The sequence below is a fragment of the Crinia signifera genome, chromosome 3, assembly GCF_055691185.1.
Source record: "Crinia signifera chromosome 3, ASM5569118v1, whole genome shotgun sequence".
In the NCBI taxonomy this organism is placed as follows: Eukaryota; Metazoa; Chordata; class Amphibia; order Anura; family Myobatrachidae; genus Crinia; species Crinia signifera.
In genome coordinates, this window is record NC_139219.1 from 288,695,648 (window position 1) to 288,701,647 (window position 6,000).

The window sequence follows — 6,000 nt, forward strand, 5'->3', positions numbered from 1 at the left end:
AATAACAAATTAAAATATGTAAGAGCTTTATAGTCCAGGTTTTAAGAGTATCTATGATTAAGCACAGGTGGCGCTATACATAGTATACATATACTGAATATATATATATATATATTAGAGATGAGCGGGTCCGGATCTCTGGGATCCGGCAGACCCGAATATGGTGATCCGAGTCAGGATCCGAGCCGGCTCGGGAGTTCCCGCCTGAATTCCGGACCGAAAACGAGGCAAAACGTCATCATCGCGCTGTCGGATTGTCGCGGGATCTGGATTCTATATAAGACGCACGCGCGCCCCGCCATCTTCACTCCATTATAGGAGAGGGAAGAGGGTGGTTGGGATCTGTGCTCCGTGCTCTGTGCTCCGTGCACTGTGCCCTGTGCTGTGATTTATTTGGTGACTGATTTTTTATTTTGATGTAAACTAGGTGCTGCAGTGCTCACATGCAGGGGCTGCAGTGCTGCTGACTGTACTCTCAGTGTACAGGGGCTGCAGTGTCCATAATACAAGGGGCTGTGTCTAGTATGTCAGGGGCTGTGTCCAGGGGCTGTGTCCACTGTCCAGGGGCTGTGTCCAGGGGCTGTGTCCAGTGTCCAGGGGCTGTGTCCATTGTCCAGGGACTGTGTCCAGGGTGACGGGCTGTGTCCAGTGTAACGGGCTGTGTCCAGTGTGACGGCATATATCTAGTGTCCAGTGTGACGGACTAAATTCCGGCGGTCAGGATCCCGGCGTTCAAAATCCCGACGCCGGAACCCCGACCGCCGAAATCCCGACACTTTCTCTCTCCGTGGGTGTCCACGACACCCTCGGAGGGAGAATAAATTAGTGTGCCGAGCGTAGCGAGGCACCGGGACCGCAAGGGGGGGGGGGGATTTATATCTGACCCCCTGCTGAATCGCCCCCAGAATGTACAACTCTACATGAGTTGCAAAACTCTACATGACTGTGGGAGCCCACCTGCCCCCCAACCGATGCTCCATCTCTGGGCAATCCTAGCAGCGGTGGCCCCCATGGGAGTAGATATGGCTACTCTATTGGCCCAGAGAGAGCCTAACTCTGGCCCCAGGCCCTATGGACTCTCCCCCAGCCTCACTGACTCTCCTCTCCTTGCCACCACCAACACCCAAGCTGGCTCATCCTCTAGCCAGGGCCTCTGTCCTGGATCCATCCAAGCTGTCTCCTGCGGGTGCTGAAGTGGAGATGGCCTGTTGAGCCCCCCCACACACACACACAAACACACACGCACCCACACACACACTGCTGCCTGTGAGTAGCAATTTTAAGATGGCACCACTGATGGCTGCATAGGATCTGTGCTGGTAGCCAAAATATGTGCCCCGTGTCTACCCTGTCATGTTCTATATCTGTACTGTTTTTTACCTATCTGGCTGTTGCAATCACCAAGTGGCTCCGCTGAATGGCTGCCTGGGTGCTGTACAGCTAAGTAAATATATGTTCCCCATATCCGTGTCCATCATTAGGATACATCTAGTGCATATCTGTATGTGAGATATATATCTGTACTGTCACTGTTTTACTTGCTCCCACCCTGGCTGCATAATGGTTGACAGTCATTAGGTCGACACCATTAGGTTGACATGCGAAAATGTCGACATGTGTCTAGGTTGACATGGGAAAAGGTCAACATGGTTCTAGGTCGAAAGGTCATTAGTTCGACAGGTCAGTAGTTCGACAGTGTCTAGGTCGACAGTCAAAAGGTCAACATGGGGTTTTTCACTGTTTTTTGACCCAAATGTCAACACAGTCAACATGGACACAGTTTAAAGTGCACCGCATCCCCTTGCATCGCTCGCTGTGCTCGCGATGCTTCGGGCACGCTGCCTTGCTACGCTCATCACACTATTTTATTCTCCCACCACGCCCTAGTGGATGGTAGGGCATGAAATTCTGCCTGTCGGCACATGTCAGCTCAAAAAACAGTGAAAAACCCTGTGTCGACCTTTTGTCTGTTGACCTAGACACTGTCAAACTAATGACCTGTCAAACTAATGACCTTTCGACCTAGAACCATGTCTACCTTTACCCAGGTCGACCTAGACCCATGTTGACTTTTTTCCATGTCGACCTAATGGTGTTGACCTAATGACTGTTGACCATCATGCTGTAGACCAAATGACCGCATGCCGGCTGTTGCACAGCAATCCAAATCTAATTCCAACTGTAGTATGCGCAAGTATACCTGGCCAATAAAGCTGATTCTGAATCTCATTGTTGGAGAAAAATGACTGAATAGATTCTAACATTAGTTCTATTTACTGATCATGTAATGTAACAATGCACCGATCTGTAGACACACATACACACCGCCTGTGCTCCATCAGACTTCTACTATAGCTTCAGTAAAGAGATGTTCCCCAAAATAGCACTAGACATGCCAGTCTGCAGACTATAACTCTCCTGAGATGGGCAACCTGCTCTGCCAGCCTGTATGTCTGTTCCTGTTCCCTCTATCCCGTCCTCAGTGGATAGGACTAGTGTCAGGGAACTAACAATAGCTCTTTATTCTCCAAACCTTCCTTTTCCCAGCGCTCACCTATCCTCTCTCTCTCTCTCTCTCTCTCTCTCTCTCTCTCTCTCTCCCTCCTGTCTTTGTGCCTTCTCTACTAAGACTTGACTGTTACAGCAGTCCAATTCCTCAGCAGAGGTAGAATTAAATGGAGTTATGGGATGAGTTTCATCTTCATCTTTTTTTTTTTTTTTAATATAACAGTGCAATAAAAATCAGACAACTGTTTCCAGTCTGAGAGCGCTGTTTTCTTGTACGAGGCTGTTGTTTATAGTAATACCGAGAAAGCGTACACATGCTGTAGGTAAAATATTACATTATTATTTTATTAAATGAAACCGTCGACTTGCACCAGGGGAACACATAGCAGGTAGAGTAAATTACACAGATATCTCTCCCTAACACGCTGACTGAAATCACAGCGGATAACCGATTGTGCTGCATATAAGCCAAAGGTGCGTCTGCTTGTTTCAAGAGCTGGAATCTTTCCTTAGGGATAGATTGCGAATGTAAAAAATAGTAGCGTCATTGGCTCTACAGTAACATTATAACCTTGTGCCTGAGGGTGACAGTGACGTTATTGGGGAGATTAATCTGCTGGAGGGAACGAGCCGCACTTGATCACATGACCTGACTAATACTAAAATGGATGGAAGATATGTGTTAATAGATATCTGGAGAATAGACAGTATATATTTTTCTTTCTTCCTTAACCCTTTAAGTGCCGTCATTTCTGCGAGAAATGTGCAAACAGTCCACTAAATATGCCAGCGCCGCTCACATTTGATATATAAATTAAATTTAAAAATGTTGCAAGAAAAAAGAGAGGGTGACATTCTATGGGATGAGATTTCTGTTTTTTGGCATTAATTAGTAAACAAAATGGCGACATCGCATTTTTCCGTCAAATCGCCTATTTAATAGGATGCGCTAAGGGACTAAAATCGCATATTTAGGGCCGTATTCAATGTTGTGCGAAAATGGTTATGTTTACGATTTTTCGCACCTTTCTCTTCTTTCGGTACACTGACGCGATTACTAATTTCGATTTTTCGTGTATTCAAAGTTTCGTTTTCGTGGAACGCCTAAATGCGTAAACTAACCAATGAAGTGAAAACTGGGCGTTTCGTTTTCGCTACCCAGCCTCGCCCGTTTACTATATAAGGAAGAGTACTGCGTAGTGTACTGCGTAGTTTACCCTCCATTTTGGAACACTGCGGAGCGCTGATTTGTATCGTGGACTGTGTGCTGGAAAAGCATATCCAAACGAAGGCAGAGCACTGGAATCACTCGCGGTCTTGAGGTTAACCTTTTTTTTAAAACTGAGTGTAATGTAATTGTTTTATTTTGTTTGCATATGTTTTTTATGATGACAAGTGTGCAGGGATGAATTCCAGTTTTGGGGTGGCCGGTTTGATAGATTTGACAATTCTAAAATGCAATTTTAGAATGTATGTTTTTTGTGAAATTGCGGTTTACTGTTTTATTGTGCAGGTTTGGGGTGTCCTTTTTTTTGCGCCAAAGATCAGGGTGTGGCTCTTAGCCTACTGTACACTGCTAGTAAGGTTTGTTTGGGGGCTGCAGAGCTGCTGAATGATGTCTTTGGGGTACCATGTGGGGTCAATATTGGCATTGTCCCTGTTTTTTTGCCACCACACATCAGGGTGTGGCTCTTAACCTACTGTACACTTGTAGTAAGGTTTGTTTGGGGGCTGCAGGGCTGCTGAATGATGTCTTAGGGGTACCTTGTGGGGTCAATATTGGCATTGTCCCTGTTTTTTTGCCACCACACATCAGGGTGTGGCTCTTAACCTACTGTACTCTGCTTGTAAGGTTTGTTTGGGGGCTGCAGGGCTGCTGAATGATGTCTTTGGGGTACCATGTGGGGTCAATATTGGCATTGTCCCTGTTTTTTTGCCACCACACATCAGGGTGTGGCTCTTAACCTACTGTACATGTAAACCCCTTTTCTTTATTTACTTTCGGATCCGTCTCCAACGGGTAGGGTAATGTCGCTTTCAGTTGTTTCTTCCAAATATTCACAAGGATATAGTTTAACAATATTTATTTATAATAACTGGTAATAAGAGAATAGTAATAACAATATACTGGCGTGCAAGCCAGGCAACAATAGTCACAAAAGTTTTATTACACCGGAACGTGACCTGACTTCCCAGGTAAGTTGCTCTCTCCCGTGGATTCGTCTCTAGGCCACAATAACGCTTACCTTTGTGGCTCCATAACCAATAAACATAACATTTGTTAACATGCACAATCACTTCTATAGTATGACAGGCCTTTCATACAATTGTGAACCCAGGTGTAATATTGGATTATTGCGCAATAATATCTATATTAAATTAGCAAACCACTAAACTTTACTTTTCTTGTCTTACAGGTTTCCTAACAATTTCGTCCTACAACGCTATCTCACTCTCGGTAAGTATATAAGGTTTCTATAATGTCATCCTCTTATGAATGTACTATATTGCACACAGGCAACCTCAGCTTACACTCTATACAAACTATATAGTAACAGTTCTATATCCCTATTTTCTAGTTCAGAGCATGAGTTTGATACAGTTATTGTATCAGTGCTACAGTGAGCCTGTCCTGTCTCTAGTCACACTACAGAATGCTATGCACTCTTTGCTCCCTGTAGCTGCAGTTGATACTTTTGACAGAAGTTCCTAACCACAATATCCCCTCTGTTATTGAAGCTTGCTATCCTACGGCTATGCTGTGTTCTTGTGGGCTTCCCCTGGCCTCCGAGCCGGGTTTCACCCTTTTCTTTCCAGGAGTTGCTTTCAGCTGTGAAGTTTGTCCGAGTATACAGAGCCTGTCAGTAACTCCAAGCTCTGAACTGCCTAATGGGCCTCCCCTGACCTGCCGGGTCGGGTTTCGCCCTTGATGCGGCTAGATGTGGGGTGCGGACAGCTGACGGCTAACTGACTCAACGGGATAAGATAGTCCTGTTGACAGGCCTCCCCTGACCAAGTGGGTCGGGTTTCGCCTGATCCCTGCTGCTACTATGCTGGAGACAGTGCTCGCTGTGTACCCTATAGGTGTAGGGGTTAACGGGGAATGCTCCACACTCACCACCTCTTCTGCCCGTTCAGCGCCGCCTTCCCAGTCAGGAACCGCCTCCTCGCGCCCACTGCGTCAGTACATACCAGCCCTCTGGCGTAGTAGCGGTGTCGGGTCTCCGCCTCCGAATCGGCGTCACGGTCAGCCGGGGCCTGCCTCTCGATGTTAAGTTGCCGCCTCCTCACCGCCTACCTGGGCCGGAACTCCGCCTTCGACCCTGCGTCACCACCAGCCGTGGCCCGCCTCCCGATAGTTCCGCCTACCGCCTCCTTGCTGGATTACCGAGAGAGTTTCTCCGTTGGGACAGCCTGTCACTGACGATCACCGGAGCGTCCACTATATTCACCCTACGACCGGGTAAGCCTCTCGGTGCCTCACCCGACGGT